We start from the raw sequence: 18,965 nt of genomic DNA on the forward strand, positions 1-18,965 counted from the left end.
CTAGCCTGGGCCACACAGCTTGAAGTGACAGGAAACCTACCCTAAGCCCACAGAACAGGAGTAGTATTCGTTGGCCCAGGGGACACCCAGGAAGCCTAAGCCAATGACAGAGGAAACGAAGGGTACATTAATTAGAGGTTCTGTGGGAGGTTGAACTAGATACCAACTCTGAGGAGCTAATGAACGCTCCTAGTTCATATTTGTGGAAATGAATACAAGTCTTCTGAATATGCGGTGCCTCCACCCTAAAGAGCACACGGCTGTGAGGATTTGGCACTTGGGGGTAGACCAGTGAGGGCACCATTTGCCCTGGGAGCTACCTGTAAAACCACGGCCATTGCCCTGGGCCCTAAGCTTTGGAGGTGGGTCCCCTGACTGTTGCTTTCCCTTTGCTGCATTGTTCCCTCCAGCGAGTGAGGGGATAAGGTATAGCGCGCATGTTCCAAGGTGAGTCTGTGTGTACCTAGGGGCTGGGAGGCTGGGGTGGAGAAGGCAGAAAGCAAGCTCCTTCAGTAGCCTTACGTTAGAAGGACAGCAGTGGCTCTAGGTGGGGGCCTTAGGGAGGAGAGCGAGGGCTAGAGGGCTGGGTATAGGGGAATTCAGGTGTTAGAGCACAGCCCCTGCCCCCTGTATGATATCGTTTGGGTCAATGGGCCCAAACACTGGTCGGTGTCAGGGAGTAGCTGCCTCCTTTCCTCTTTTCCATGTTCTCCTATATCTCAGCAGAGACTTAACAACCACAATTTAAAGACACCAAGCACATTCTCCCATTGTTTTAAGCAAGATAGCATCTCAGCAGGCATCCAGGGCCAGAAGGAGGGAGCAGGGGCGAGGGCCAAGCTCTGGGGATCGTCAGGTGTGGATAATCTGCATTATCTCTGAGGCACCTCATCACCGTCTTTCAGACTCTTCTGGGCAGTTATCCTTCAGGGAAGCCAGCAGGTTGAATCACAAGAGTCACACATGTTTCTATAGCAGCAGTGTGATGTAATACACAGAGAATAATATGGCCTAGCTGTAGAGCTTGTTAAAGACAGCTTTGAGCCAATAGAAAATAAAAACTTCTTTGTGCACAGTGCCTTACAGCTCACCAATGGACCTGGGGTTCTGAAAAACAAGAAACACACTCAAACGCATGCTCACACATTCAGTCACATTTACACATTAAATCTGTAATGCATATAAGCATTCTCACACATTCACTTACACAAACACTCACATGCTGACCCATTCACGCACAAATATATTTACACATGCTCTTAACATTTTCCCATCAACATGTTCACACACGTGGACATGCTCACACATTTTTCACACAGGAACATGCTGGTGCATTCACACGTAGACTCATACACTCGCATTCACTCACACATGAACGTGCTCGCACACGGACGTACCTGCATGTCTACTGAAACAAATGTGCTCAAACGCATACACACTCATAGATCACTGACACGTGAACAGGCTCACACGTTCACACAAATGAACGTGCTCACATGTACGTGCATATTAACTCAGTCACACACAAGAACGTGCTCACACCCTGGCAGACACAATATCATCCACTCACAAACTCAGTCACTCGCACACAGACATGCTCACATACACTCATACACATCCACTCACACACATGAACCCACTGATGCTGTCTCACACACATAAAATCATACGTTCATTCACACTTGCACATGAACATACATCTATCAACTCACAGTCATTCCCACACGAACACACTCACGCATTCAGTCACCCATAGGAGCACATTCTCACATTCCTTCACACGAATGAGCACACTCAGATTAACATGCGTATATGCGCAGACATGCTCACACATTCACTCACATGTAGATGCACTCATGTCCAATCACAGGACACTCACACAGTCATGCAAACTAAGATGTTAACATTGTCACCAACGTGAACGTGTTCTCACATACAAAACTGCTCCTCCATTTACTCACACACGAACATGTTCATATGTTAATCCTCTCATGAATACAGTCACATAGTCACATTCATGAATGTACACATGTTAACACACATTTCAGTACAATTACACAGATACTGACATGTTCATTCACACAGATACCCATATTCACACATTCACTGAATGAACATATTCACAATTTAACATACTCAAACACAGAAAAACCTTACACACTTATTGACACAAAGGAAAATGTTCACATAAATGCACATCCTTATATTCGATCACACACACAAAGCTGCTCACTCATGAACACAAGAAGACATTAACATGATCACACAAACATATTGACATATTCACTCACATGAACTTGCTCACAGATTAATTCGCATGTACAGACACACCCCACATACACTTCACTTAAAATTATACATCGTGCTCACATACATAAACTTGCTTACACATTCAGTTGCACACAGGAAAAATAATTATACATTAATACCTTCTCACACACCAGCTTGTTCATACATTAATTAGTACATGTGAACATGCTCCCTTACATGCATATGCTCACACAGCTAGATATGAATGAACACACAAATTCATTTAAACACACACAACTTTCACACTTGCACATTAACATGCCCAAAACACAAACGTGTTCAAACTTTCATTTACATATGCTCATGCTCAAACACACAAGTATACTCAGACATTCACCCACACATGAACATACTTAAACATTAACATTCCCAGACACACAAACGTGCTCACATTATCTCACTAACAAGTGGACACTCGCACTTTCACTCACATTCGCACATAAACACACACACACATTCTCATGGACTTACATACGGACATGACTGCACACTCACACACTCCCTACCTCCACTCACACACATTCACACATGGACATGCTTTCACCTTTATTTTAAAAATAACATGCACACACACACATCACTCATGCATGAACAAGTTCACACACATGAACACGTTCACATTCACACAGCCTACGTGCTCATAAACAGACGTGCTCTCACGTTTATTTAAAAAACAGCATTCATGCACACCCCAAAAACACTCATGCACAGTCATGGACACGATCACACTTTCACATATAGACAGGATCATATTCACTCACACAATCTCTCACACGCAAACTCACATACACTCACACACTCACAGTTGCACATAGACATGCTCACATTATCACTTCCACACAAATGAACTCACTTTTAATCACAAACATAATCGCATTGACTCACAGAAAAGAACACACACATGAACATGCCCCTACAGAAATGTATGTTTACATATTCATTAATGCACACATGTTCCTATATTCACTTACACTTTAATAATATTCACCCGTATATATGTGTGTGTGTGTGTGTGTATATATATATATTTATATGCTCCTGCATTTACTGACAAACATTTTTGCACATTTACTCAGACACAAATGTACAAAAAGACAAATACAAAGCATGCATTCACTCACGTTCATGAACATACCTGATATGCTTCCACATTCATTCAAACACGGGAACACGATCACATGTATACACTTACACAGTCATTTGCACACAAACATGAACATGTTCACATATGCACACAGTGAACCTGCTCATAAACTCACAGGTACCCTCATTAACACAGTCATGTACATGCATCTGATCAACATTCACACATACACATACACTCAGGCATTGACTCAGAAATAGATGCACACATTAACAAGCTCACAAGAATGAATACGGTTACACATTCACTCACAGATGAACATGCTACCGTCATGCACATACCTACAAATTTGCTCATACACATGAACACACAGAAACACAAACACACATTACCACACTGACGTGTGAACAGGCTCCATTCACTCTTACAGACATGATCACATACATCCACAAGTTACACATTCACTCATATGAACATGCTCAGAGACTTACTCCCATTCATAGACAGACTGACACATGCACACATTCGTTCCAATACAAATATACTCAATTTAACGTGGTTATGCATTCACTCACCCACCTGAATATGCCTCATGTATACTGTGTCACTCATACATTTACTTACGTGCATCAGCCTACTCATCCTTAAGATGTTCACACCCTCACATGCACAAACACTCAGTCGCACACACAAACACGGTTGCAAATTCCTTCACCCACATAGACATCCTTACATATAATCATTTGCACACACACATGAACATGCTCACATATACAAGTGTGATCACTATTCACTCACATCCACAGCATATTCTTCACATGAACACATTCACAAATTCACTGAGATATAAGAAATGCTCACATACTTGCACACAGCCAAAAATTCTCTAACATTGGAGCATATTCACTGACTCACGAGCATACTCACAAATTTACTCATGTGCATAGACACACTCATATATGATCATACCCACATTCACTCACACAAAATCCTCACATGTCCACTAACCTGTGAACATGTTTACAAATTCATTCACATACAGACATTCATACATGCTGACAACAGTACACTCAGTTTCACTTATACGTGCACAGGAACATGCTCACAAACAGCAACACTTTGATGCAGTAACTTGAACACAGATTTTCTCCAGTCATCACAAAGCTCACACCTTCACACAGAGATACACTCAAACTCACAAGCGTATTCTCATATATTCACGAAAATGCACTCACACATTAACAAGCTTACACAAATGAACAGTTACACGTTCACTCACTCATGAAAACGTGCTTACACATGCATTCCCTCAAACTTGCTCCCACACGCACTCACACACACTCATATGCTCACAGTTGCATACTCACATTTCCCCACAAACAGCACATTTACAAACAGCATCATACTCATACTCTGACAAGTGCATATGCTCACACTTACCATGAAGTTCACACATTTTACTCACACACATAGGGATGCTCAGGTATACCCCCCGCACACACCTGCACATTAACTCACAGAAATCTCCACTTTCACATGCTCACAAACACACACTCACACACAGAGACACACGCACGAGTATGCTAACATCCATGCACATGCTCACGAATTCACTCAAACATATGAAAAGTCCCATTTACTTCAACACACAAACTCATATTTTAAAAGGCTCCCACGTTCGCTCTCACACCTGTGCTTATATACATGCGCAAGGTCCCATTCACTTGCACACATGCTCACACACTCCTTTGCTTACAATAACTGCTCACATTTCACTAGAATGTGCTGACACATTGAGTCACAGTCACTTACACTTACATACTTACACTCATTCCCTCACATACAGAGCTACATGCTCCCAACTAGGAATGTGCTCACCCTCACCAAGAGCCTCACACATTCACTCACATACACTCACACATTCATTCATTCAAATACACTAATGTAGTTGACCCTTGAACGACACAGGGGTTAGGGGTGCTGACCCTCCACGTGCAGTTGAATACGTATAACGTATAGTCCGCCCTGTGTACATGAGGTTCCTCCGAATCCAGGGTTCTGCATCTGCCGATTCAACTAATCGCATATCGTGTAGTACGGTAGTATTTGCTATTGAAAACATCTGCATATACGTGGATCTGCGCTATTCAATCCCCTGTTGTTTAAGGGTCAGATGTGTTTCTAAAATGTCAAACGGGAATTCCCTGGCGGTGTAGTGGTTAGGACTCAGCACTTTCACTGCCGTGGTCTGGGGTCAGTCCTTGGACGGGGAACTGACATCCTGCAAGCCGTGCAGCATGGCCCCCCCCAAAAGAATATCAGGCAAATAAACATGCTTACATTTTCACTCACACCCACAAACATGCTCATATCCATGCACATGGTCACCTGTTCTCTCATGCATATGAAGACGCACAAACATTTACTTAATCACACAAATAAATTCCTATGAACACACTCACACTGTGCTTGAAAAGGCTCACCCATTCATTCTCCAACACGGACATTGTTGTGTCAAGGAGCCAAAGTTGGCCTCTCTTTCCTTCTGCACAGCAGGCTGGAACCCATTAGCTCAAAAGCCCGGCCACACCAAACTCAATTTTTACACATTCATTTGCTTTGAATATATTCCAAGTAAGTAGATTTTAATCCATTCAGAGCTTGCGTGCTTTGTATGCCATGCGAAACTGCAGCCAACACCTGTTAGCTATAGATAAGATAAAGCCTGTAGTTATAAAAGACCCCACAGCACTGCTGCCCTCTGGTACTCTCCGACCCAGAGGCTTCCCATCATGCTACTGAGTGGTGTCACCTAAACACACTAGTCCTCTCTCTGAACCTGCTCTTCCCTGGCATTTCCCTTGCTTTTCTTTCCTGAGTGGTGCTCCCACACAGTAGCCTCTGGAAGTTCTCCTGTTATTAAGACACTTCCCGTGCATGCAAAGCTGTGAAAGCTTCCCCCAGATAAAGGTCATCTTGTGCTACTGCCACTTTCTGGTGATACTTTAGTCTTTGATCAGCCCCTAAATCCCTCGCACTCATTACTCGTGTTGATGAGGAAAGTGGAGGATTTGGGTGATAATCAAGAAATCAATATAGGGTCCACCCAGTCAGGAGGAGTATCCATTGGCAAAACAATCCTGGACAGTCTTAAGTGGTTGGGACTCAAAATGTGGAACTCTCCCATGTCAGTTTGGCATGGCATTGCTCTGTGCTGTATTACACTTTATCTGTATTTATGGTGTCTCCCTGTGTGTCATTAGCCTGGTCAAGCAGCAGCAGCAGTATTTGAGCCAACCCATGCCATTGTAACTGAGTTTTGGGGATCAGAGGCACTGGGCTCCCCAAGAAAGATCCGCCCAGCCACCTGGGTCCCTCACTAGGCAGGTACTAGACGTTGTAAGACCTGTGGGCCCAAATAGGAAAAGGGGAGGAGTGCGGGCCTCTGGACCAAGAGTGGGCTACCTCTGATCCCATAACAGGCTCCCTGTAGCTGGGCTGGTGATCTGGGGTGCTCTGAGGTGAGAGGACATCCTCATGGCCAGGGCGTGGCTATGGCAGGTAAATGAGTCAATAAGGCAGAGGTGTCAGGCCGAGGCTGGTCTCTTAGGACATCTTTGTAAACAGCTAGCCTGTCTCTGCTGCTGTCTCACTCCGACCTGCTGTTGCAGATGGCATCTTTCTACTCCCTCCCCCAAAGGATGTGGGCTTAAAAAAGCATTACTTAGAATGACTGAATGCACGGAAGTGAATATTCCTGCTGCTCCCAGGACTTGAAGGAGGTGGCTGTCTTTTTTGTTTTTTGTTCTTTTTGGCTGCACGGCACGTGGGATATCAGTTCCCTGACCAGGGATCGAAGCCGTGCCCACTGCAATGGAAGCGCAGAGTCTTAACCACTGGACCGCCAGGGAAGTCCTGGAGGTGGCTGTCTTTTTTGTTTTTTGTTCTTTTTGGCTGCACGGCACGTGGGATATCAGTTCCCTGACCAGGGATCGAAGCCGTGCCCACTGCAATGGAAGCGCAGAGTCTTAACCACTGGACCGCCAGGGAAGTCCTGGAGGTGGCTGTCTTAATGAACACATGCTCCAAACCACAAGACGTGTCGGGCTCTGTTCACTGTTGTTTTTGCTTGGAGCCTTAACTCCTTTGGAAGTCGAGACAAATTGGAGAACCCTGGGAAAAGAGGTCTGGTGCCCTCTAGAAGAAAAGGCAGTGCAATACCATCCTGACAGTTATTTATCCTCTGTTTTGCTGGTAACCACTCACAAAGTAATAAAGACAGAAAAGACAAAGTAGGAGGGCTAAGGAGGTGAGGTGTGCTCTCAGGTGGAGGAGGAAACATATCCTTTCTCTCACCCATCCGTGAGACCCAGTCTCTCCTTAGGGACGTAGCCGAAGAGCCAAATGAAAAAAGGGCTCTCTGGCTGTATAGAATCTGGGGGACAGTGAGCTCCACCTAGCAGGGAATGTAATTAATCAATTGACTGCCATACTGTGGGATGGGAAAATGGTGTCCCTACTGAAGTATCTCACGCAGTTAGTGCAGAAGCTAGGAATGGTCCCAGAGGAGGCCTTGGAGATAGATAGATAGATAGACAGACAGACAGATAGATAGATAGATAGATAGATAGATAGATAGATAAGTAGGTAGATACGTTGTTGATGTGGATTTTTATTTCTTAGAAGGCTGCCCACCCTACGTTAGGCCTCATAGTGATCCTGGGCAAACTCTTAAAGGAAAACATTAGCCTCCAACAGCTGGGGATGTTGGGATGGGCTTATCAGGCAACAGATGGCATGCAGCCTGGTGATTTGCCAAGTCTCGAGGAGGCTGAATTTTGTCCTGAGTCCACCAAGTTGTTTCTCAGGGGGCGCTCCTGAAAAATGTAAGTCCTCTTTCCTGACAGTGATGGCTCATCCTGAGACAGTTCAAGAGGACATAGCTGCCCTGGATTTAACAGAAACTCACGAAAGACAAATTCAAAGTCAAGTGCTGCCTGTTAACAATACCCCACCTGGCCTAAATCAAAATTACTCTCCATAGAGCGATTGCCCCCTTCCTCGGCCAAATAAACCACTTAAAACCAGGCCCCCTCTTAAGCGTGAACCCTGAAATGAACTAGAGACGTTGCTTGTATTGGACCCTAAGGGACAAGGAGCCCAGAGATATTAGATGATCTCTGGTAAATCTGTGGAGCAATTAAAATATTTACTAAAGTCAGACTCCAACCTGGCCAGGCTTTTCCTTCAGAGACAACCTTACCTTCCATGTCTGCCCCTGACCTCTGCCAGTGGCAAGGACCTGCTCCCACATCAGGACCCATTGGTCTCAAAGCAGGCCTCTTCTGGCCGACAGTAGCCCTTTTACCACGTGAACTGTAAACTATTAACAACACTGGCTGGCTCTGGTGGACACAGGTGTCCAAAGCTCCCTAATCCCAGGAAGCACTCATACTTTAAAGCGCCGCCCCCCTCCCCCTGCCAGGAGATGCCGGGCTTTGGAGGAGAATTAATTGAAGGGGTCATTATCTGCTTAGCTTTTTTTTTTTTTAACTTTCTGTGTGGCGTGCGGGATTTTAGTTCTCCAACCAGTGATCGAACCCACGCCCCCTGCAGTGGACTTGCGGAGTCGACCGCTGGACCGCCAGGGAAGTCCCATCTGCTTAGCTTTTAATATGGGCTTAGTTTTGCTAAAAGATGCTTCTGCGCTGGTTGTTCTCTGAGACTCTTTTCCCATTACTGGAATGGACTTCCTCAGTCAGCAGGTAACCTCATGAAACAAGGCCTAAGGTTTTGATGCCACTGGTGGGCGCTGGCCAGTGGGAACCAGTTCACCTTGCTCTACCCGTGTAAGAGGTACTGAGTAAAAGGAAAGCACTGAAGGATTATGGCCTGTCCTAGCTGACTTAGTTAAAGAAAGGAATGGATTCCCACCTTTCAGTTCTCTGGTATGGCCTGTGCTTAAAGCCACTTCTAATGAGTACAGGCTGTCTGTAGACTAGAGAGAGTTAAACAAGGCTGCTCCCTGTATTAGAGCCCCTCTACCATGAATTGTTCCCTTAATGAATGACATTCAGAATAACACTGGTAAATGGTTCAGAGTCATAGACTGGGCTAACATGTTCTCTTTGTTAAATATCACACTTTGCCTTCCCCTTGGAGGATCAATAGTACACCTTTTTCCCAGTGACCTGTGGGGTACATGAATGCCCCCGTGATTGCCCGTGGGATTTGCATTCGGGACCTAGATGCTTACTCGGCACCAGCCACCTCCTGCAGAGACTCAGCTCTGGCATTGTATCGACGATATCCTGGTCACTGGACCTGGCCAAGACTCTGTGTCACACACCATCACAGCTGTGAGTGAACACCTCCCTGAGAGGGGATGGGCAATTGCCCGCCATAAGGTACAAGGCACCTCCTAGGTTGTTAAATTTCCGGGCTATGTTTGAAACTCAGAAGGGTAAACTAGTCGCAATTGGGTGAAAGAAAAGCTCCTAGTGCTCCAGCCAACCTCCCAGATTGGTAAAGAAGGCCCAACATTTGGTAGGCATGTTTGCATTCTGGTGCCAACCTCAAATATTTGCTGGCTCCCATCTACGGAGTCACCCATTGGCCCTCCACTTTTCCGTGGGGACCTGAGCCACAAAAGGCACTAGATAAAACTAAAGAAGGCTATCATTTCAGCTCTCCCACTAGTGCTCTGAGGGCAGGACTTACAATTGGAAGTTTTGGCCACCCTAACGTTCACTTATGGGAGCCGCTGGACCAAATGTCCATGGGCCTTTGGCATAAGTGACTCCCAGACTCAGTCCAAAGGTATTGGCCAGTGGAGAGGCAGCTTCTGGAGGTGCACTGAGCCCTTATTGAAACTGAAGGCTTTACTGGAGCAGAGCCAGTTGTCCTGTGGTTTGAGATTCCTGTTATGTCCTGGGTAGTGGCAGAAGCTCCCCGTAGAGCAACAAAGGCCTCTGCTCAAATGATAATGGGATCTACTGGATTGAGCTAAAGCTGGCCCTACTAGAGTGCTGCAACTCCATGAGAAAATCACCACATACCCTGCCACTGCAGTTAATTTACCATAACCTCCCGGCCTTCTATACAGGCCTTCCATTAGTGTATCCATGCAAGGCACAGGCCTCTCCTCATATTATCGAGGGCCTGACAAAATAGCTTTTACAGCCCTTGGGGCTGCCGCACAAGTTAACCCGTCAGACCAAAGTTCCCACATCCCTGTAAAGCAAACCAGCAATGGGCATTACAAGAAACCACTGCTTGGGGTTGTCACCTATCCTATCATCTTCCAGTAGCAGGGATCATGGAAAGACATAATGGACTTTTTTTTTTCTTTTTTTGTTGTACGCGGGCCTCTCACTGTTGTGGCCTCTCCCGTTGCGAAGCACAGGCTCTGGACACGCAGGCTCAGTGGCCATGGCTCACGGGCCCAGCCGCTCCGCGGCATGTGGGATTTTCCCGGACCGGGGCACGAACCCGTGTCCCCTGCATCGGCAGGCGGACTCTCAACCACTGCGCCACCAGGGAAGCCCCGACATAATGGACTTTTAACTCAAGGGCTGTTGAGAGAACTTGGAGGGCAGTAGCCCTTCAAGTGGTCAAAAATACTGCCCACGGTCCAGATTATATTAAGTTCATGCCCCTGTGGCATAACTACACCATATTTAAATTCACAACAAATGACGAGACCCCCAACAGAGACATTTCTCTCTCTGCTGGTGTACACATCCACAGCAGACACGACCCGGTTGTCAGTTTTCACAGACATGGGATCCCAGGCATTGCCATGCACAGAAAAGAAACTTTCACCAGGTACTTTCATCTTTCCTTTCTCCCTCATAGAAAACCCGGAGCTTAGCCACTTCCTTCATGATCCTGATGAGAACCTGACGTGGACCAGTGATTCTGAAAGCATCCTTAGCCTGTGTTCGTTCGTCATCCAGTATAAGCCAAGCAAACTACCCACCACTTTCTGGAGAAAGAGGTGTCCTTATCTGCCATCCATGTACTTTGCTCCACTAAAGGCACTGTGGAACCCAGGGGGTGGAACGAAACCTCTCCCAGACCAGGTAACCCCATGTGAACAATACCCAGGGACAATCAGGTCCCCTACTGATGGCTACAGGTGACCTCCAACCTTAATCCCTACCCTGTTAGTATGCCCCTTCTTACCTGAGGAGTTACTGCCCTTGCCATTGTTGACTATCTGTCTATTTGCGGTTCACCCAGCCCTAGTAATCCACACACTTCTGTTGACAGGGTGTGTTGGAAACAGTATACGACATGCACACAACAGGGACTCTTACAACATAGGTCAGATTGGGGACAATGGGAGCCATGCTGTTGGCTATTCAGGTTGGTCAATCCTACCGACATGACCACAGATACCAACACTGAGGCTAGCGACCTTCTCCTGTCTCTTCTACTACTAGCAACACCCATTCTGGCTAAGCCAGACTCTTCGGATAACACTTAATGACTCATAGATACCTTCTAAACCCTCAGGGCCAACTTTCACCTCAAATCAGATGAGACCCAGTGTTATGAAGTAGTGCCATTAAGCAAATAGAGCCACTATCTCTTGAGTCTTATTTAAGGCATGCCCAGGGAGAGTATGCACCCGGTAGTACAGCCAGCATGCTTGTGATCAGTGTAGTCATATTAAAAATGCTATAATGAAGAGCCATACTGACAAATTCTATGGGGTTACAATTAGATAAAATTATAGCTCTTACTAATCCCTGGCATAATGATGAATGTAAATGCTGCCAAAAACGTATACCTTAACAACTATTGGTCTCTTTTCTTAGTAGTTATAATGATTTCTCTCTCTCTAGCACAAGTCCCATTTACTGAAGCTTGCACTAAAAAAAATTACACTAATTGGCCAAGGGCAACTTATCATGAATTTTCCCCGGGTTGGTAGGTCATATTTTATATATAAATACACACACACACACACACACACACACACACACACACACACACAAGGAAAGGAATGTATACAACATAATACCCAGGACAAGGCATGTCTAAAATGTCAGGAGCTTCATCCAGTTTGGGAATTCTTTCCTAACCTAACGTTCTTACGATACCACCTTCAAGATTTACATCACACTCAGTGGGACTGGGTTCTTCAACAGCTGCAGCACTTACTGCCCACAGTAAACAATCACAGCTTTTGGGTGTGACAGCAAAGACAGTTCTCATGAAAACATATTTGATCCCATGGAGAAATCTAACCAGTCTCTGCGTGGGAGTATTTTGTTGTTGTTGTTGTTTTGAGGTACGCTGGCCTCTCACTGTTGTGGCCTCTCCCGTTGCGGAGCACAGGCTCCGGACTAAGGATCAGCGGCCATGGCTCACGGGCCCAGCCGCTCCATGGCATGTGAGATCTTCCCAGACCGGGGCACGAACCCGTGTCCCCTGCATTGGCAGGCGGACTCTCAACCACTGCGCCCACAGGGAAGCCCTACGTGGGAGTTTTTCCATCCAAATTGACAGCTACTTGGTTACAACGTTTACAAAATTTGTCAGGCTTACCAAGGCCATCGTTAATAAGCCCTTGGGAAAGACTTGAGGGAAATTGCAGCCCAATGTTACTCTTCTGGGGGATCTTAAAACATATACATCCCATCTTACAGAACAAAAATGAGAAGCCCAGTGGCAAAGGTAATCTGGGAGGAAATCTATTGGTAGCGTTACATGACCACCTCCCAAGAGGCCACGTCTGAGGCTGTTAAAGCTATACAAACAGCTGCCCAAGAAAAATTTCCCTTAGAATGGAAGCAGTGGAACAGGTAGCCCTGCACTGAAATTCAGCAGCCTTGTGATAAACAGGGACAGAAATGGGACAATTGTACAATCTGTTTTTGAAATCACTTGGCCCACCCAGCTGTTTGTTACTGGTAGTTGGCAGGAAACTCAAGCAACAATCACACCACTCTGAGCAAGAAAGAACATACATACAATTGCCCACCAAAACAAACCTGCATGTTGCCTTAGTCACAGCAATGTATAAGATGGCAAATTTAAGCACATTCTGCTTACACAGTCATTTATTCACACAAACTTGGTCACATATTCACTCAGTAAAATGAAGATGCCCACGGATTCACTCACACACACAAACACACACTCAAGTATGCTCACATGTAAAACTCACACATTCACTCACATGCACACATTAGCACAGTCACAAACAGGCATGCTCACATATTCACTTACCCACAAACATGCTCACACACCATGAAGTTCACACCTTCACTCATGCATATGGATACACTCAGATAAATTCATACACACTCACATGTTCACTCATTCAAATGTAATCAAACATTAACAAGCTTACACGATCAAACACGCTTAAAGATTCACATGCACATGTTCACACACTCACTCACAGGTTTACTAGCACTTGTAGATACCCTGGTTTAGGAACATGTATCTACATATTCAGGCACCCAGATATATTTGAAATACCATGTTCACATACATGACAGTGCTTACGAATTCATTGCACACATGAATATGGTCGCATACGCAAGATCACTCACGTTCCTTCACACACATCAACACACTGACACGTTCACTCCCACACAGTGGCATACTTGGTGTTAATGGGTTCACACAATCAACAATCTCATGCACACAAACATGCTCACAAATTCATTCACATACATAGCGACCCTCCCATAAATTCATTTTCACACATATCCATTCTCCCTCTCCCATTAATATGCTCACATATACAAACATGCTCACTATTTACTCACACAATAAGATACTCAAGAATTCATACAAACACAGACTCACATATATGGACACGTTCACACATTCACTCAGTCACATGAGTTTGCTCACAAATTCACTTATACACGGGCACACTTGTATTTGCTTACATGGACACAGCCACGTATTCACTTATGCACATGCGTTAGCCTGCTCACAAACTAAAATACTCACATATTCAGTCACACACAGATATACTCTCACTTTATCATGCTGCTTGCACAGTCACTCACCTGTGAGTGCCTTTACACGTTTATTCACCTACAAACACACTCAATCCCTCACACACATGAATATGCTCACACAGTCACCCACAGGTGAACACCCTCAAATAAGGGCATGCGTATATATTCATTCACTGTTAACATCAAACAAAGTTACTCTCGCACAGAGACAAACTCACGCATACTCACAAACATGTGCTGATGCTCATCAACAGTCACACGTATGAACTTGATCACACGTGCAGTCATACTCAATATGTAAATATACTTACATGTTAAGTCCCCAGAGTGCCTGCTCCACATATGAACATGCTCCCACATTCCCGACAGAAATTATTATCCCACATATTACACACTCACGCATTTACTTGCATACAAATTCACTCACGTAGTCAAAGACACCCTCACGTTAACTCTCTGACAGACAAATAACATTCATATATTCATTCACTGGCATGAACACACTTATATGTATGCTCAGTGACATTCATAAAATATGTTGACACATTTATTCACTCAAACTGGCTCACCCAGTCACTTAAATGAACATGGTTACAGTATCACTCATGCACAAGACATTCATATGTGTCACATGTACATACACATTCTCTCACAGGTTGTGCATGTAAGCACAAACAGGGACATGCTTACACAGTCACTTGCAAATGAACATGCTTCCAAACACACACTCACACTTTCACTCCCAGAAATATATTCTTCCATTAAGAAGCTCACATACATAAACACACTTGCAACATTCACTCACACACCCAAAAATGCCCAAACGTCCATTCCCTCATACAACCATGATCACAAATTTATTCCAACCTAAAGACATACTAATTTAGGCTCACGTGCACAGATCGTGCACATATGTACACTCTCAAACCCTTTGCCCATGCAAATGAACACAAATAGGAACACACTTACCCATTCAATTGTAAATAAACATTTTCACGCTCATCATGAAATTCACATGTTCAGACACCCCGATGTACATATACACTCACAAGTAGATGCTCACATATTCACTCATAAGTTTACTCATCCATTAGCAACCCCATGCAAACTAGTATGCTTACAGATTAACTCGCACACATGAGCAAGCTAACCTCCATGAACAAATTCACATATTTACTCATACACGTGAATAGGTACAAATATGTGTTAAATACACAAATATACTCACACCAACACACTTATGCTTGAATAGGCTCACACATCAATCTTACAGATGCACACACATTTATTCCCTGACATGATCACGCTCAGACGTTTACTCATACTGGTGGAGACGCTTATGTACTCACAGATACATGCTCATTCACTCACTCAGACGAACGACTATTACTCAAACCAACATGGCTACACACATGAAATGCTCACACCTTCACTCACTCGTGAAAATATGCTCATATAACCATATATTCATTCACTCATGTATCAACACTCATATATTTACTGATGTGTGTACTTTAATTTAGGCTCACACGCATTGACATGTTCACTTACAAACACAAACATGGTTTAAAATTGGCTTGCACACATAGAGATTCACAATCACTTGCACATATTCTCACACCCAGTCACAGATGCATATCAACATATTAAGTATAAAACTTGATTACCATTCACTCATATGTGTGTTCAAACACACAAATAAACTTGTGAATTTACTCAGACACAAAAATTGATAATATACATGCACACATACACATTGTTACTTATGAAAACATGCTCACAATTCACTCCAAAGGGCACAGTGACAGATTAACTCACAGTCACACTCCTGTACTCACGAACAGTCTTACACATTCTGTCACTTGCACAAACATGTGTGAACATTCAGTCACATGAGCATGATAATACATGTATTCACTCACGTGAACACACTCACAAAATCATTCACACACTAGACTCATTTGCACTTATATGTACATACACTGTTTTCTAAAGATTTTTTTTGATGTGGACCTTCTTTTTATAGTCTTTATTGAATTTGTTACAATATTGCTTCTGTTTTCTGTTTTGATTTTCTGGCCGTGTGGTATCTCAGCTCCCCGACCAGGGATTGAACCTGCATCCCGTGCATTGGAAGGCAAAGTCTTAGCCACTGGACTGCCAGGGAAGTCCCTGTATATACACTTTAACTTCCATAAAATAACATGATCACAAAAGGAACATGCTCATGTCTTCATTTGTCCATGAACATGCTCATACTTAGAAACGCTCACACAATCGCACACAAATACCCCCACACATTAACATGCTTCAAGGTGAACACCTGTTCACTCACAACATGCTTACAAATTACTAACACACATAGACGCACTTACATCTACATTGTCACACATTCAATCCCACAGACTTGGTCACACATTTATTTGTTCACGAGAACATGCCCACGAATTCATTCACACGCAAGACACACTCATACATGCTTACGTTCACTCGCTCACACCTTCTCTTGTTAATATATATAAACACACAAACAAGGACATACTCATACATTCAGTCACACACGGGCATCCCCATCTTAACATGATCACACGCTCAAATGCTAACACATTCAATCACACACACACATGTTAAAAAGTCATTTGCATATATACTCTTAGATATTATGATTTATACAAGTCACGTGTCCAGTCTTACTCCCGTATTTACTCATTCACATGCACAAACATCTCAGTGTTCACTCACACACACCTACCTGTTCTCACCCATGACCATACAAATTCACTAAAACAAATTCATGCTCTTATACAGACGTATTCATATATTCACTAACACAAACGTCCTCAGTTCTCACACACACGTAGACACACTCACATATGCTACCACCAGTGCACATATTCCCTCATTCACCTGAACATGTTCACAAATGTATTCACAAAGAAGACACACTCACAGATCTCACATGAGCACATTTCCTCATTTACACACATTAGCACACTCAAAAACAGGACCATGCTCACACATTAACTGGCACAACATGCATTCTCACAAATTCATACTTACAGAGACATAGTCATATAGACTGTGTTGACACTGAAGCCATTCACTTACACAGGCACATTAACACACTCACAAACAGAAATATGCTTACCTATTCACTCTCACACAAACATGCTCACACTCAGCATCAACTCAAACATTCACTTACACACAAAGATTCACTCGCAGATTTAACATACAATACACTCTCACCTTAACAAGCTCATGAAAACAAATATACATATTCACTCACACAAACATGAAAATATATATGCACATGCTCACAAGTTCCACACACTTGAACACCCCCATTTATTCAACACTCAAATATTCTCACATAACACACTGTAAGACGTGAAAAAGTTCACAAATTCACTCTCACAAATGTCCATGCTTACATATATGCACATGCTCACACATTCACTTATATTAACATGTTTCCTATTTGCTCACACAAATGAACATGCTGAAAAATTATTCACGCATATAGACACATTCATGTACTTTCCCACCCACATGCTCACACATTCACTCACTACAAATGTGCTCATACCTCATACCCTCACGTGAACATGCTCACAAATGTGCTCAAATACATAGACATAACCCAGTCGCCCACACTGTAAACAATTCACTCCATACAAACCTGCTCAAACATTCACTCAATCACATGAGCATTCCTACAAATTCACTCACACAAGGACACGAATATAGGGCTTCCCTGGTGGCGCAGTGGCTGAGATTCTGCCTGCCAATGCAGGGGACATGGGTTTGTGCCCCGGTCCGGGAAGATCCCACGTGCTGCGGAGTGGCTGGGCCCGTGAACCATGGCCGCTGAGCCTGTGCGTCCGGAGCCTGTGCTCCACAACGGGAGAGGCCACAACAGTGAGAAGCCCGCGTACTGCAAAAAAAAAAAAATCAGTATGAGATCAAGATTTCATTTAGGAATTGAATTTGGAAAGACCAAATATCACAAGTTGTTAGAAATGGCAAAAGATTTGTACACTTGGCTAAATAGAATCATGGGTCACTAAGAAACTGTTTGGCCACCTATTTAACCAGAGTACTAATAAAAGATTTCAAAAGTAAATATTGGAAATAATGTGATTAAAAACAGCCTTCTGTCTTTTAGAAGTAAGAAGACTCATTTATCTTACAAATAAAGGACATGATAAATCAACAAGAAGCACAGGAAATTATTCTGATAAGACACAGAATCTCTGCTTTCTACGGAGATTACTTAGGAGGTAAGGAAAAACCTATTATAATCTCTTATTAAGAGCAAACCTAAGAGGGTTTTGTCTTAGCAGCTTTCAAATATACAATATAGTATTATTAACTATAGTCATCATGGTGTACATTACATCCCCATGACTTATTTAATTTATAACTAAGAGTTTGTACCTTTTTTATGGCTTCATAACTGTGTTTCATTTTTTAATATATTTTTATTGAAGTGTAGTTGATTTATAGCATTATGTTAGCTTCTGGTGTACAGCAAAGGGATTCACTTATATATATAAATATATATATATGTAAATATA

At 43.6% G+C, this 18,965-nt stretch overlaps 1 long non-coding RNA gene across 1 annotated transcript; it reads left to right on the forward strand.

Annotated features, from left to right (window-relative positions):
- The first annotated feature begins 9,042 nt into the window (after positions 1–9,042).
- On the forward strand, positions 9,043–18,721 carry LOC112407789 (uncharacterized). The gene is made up of 3 exons (XR_003004835.1): positions 9,043–9,753; positions 11,252–11,478; positions 18,554–18,721. It is a non-coding gene; the product is annotated as an uncharacterized LOC112407789 (long non-coding RNA).
- The last annotated feature ends 244 nt before the right edge of the window (positions 18,722–18,965 follow it).

The sequence above is a fragment of the Neophocaena asiaeorientalis genome, unplaced genomic scaffold (genome assembly GCF_003031525.2).
Source record: "Neophocaena asiaeorientalis asiaeorientalis breed wild unplaced genomic scaffold, Neophocaena_asiaeorientalis_V1.1 scaffold1448, whole genome shotgun sequence".
Taxonomy (NCBI): domain Eukaryota; kingdom Metazoa; phylum Chordata; class Mammalia; order Artiodactyla; family Phocoenidae; genus Neophocaena; species Neophocaena asiaeorientalis.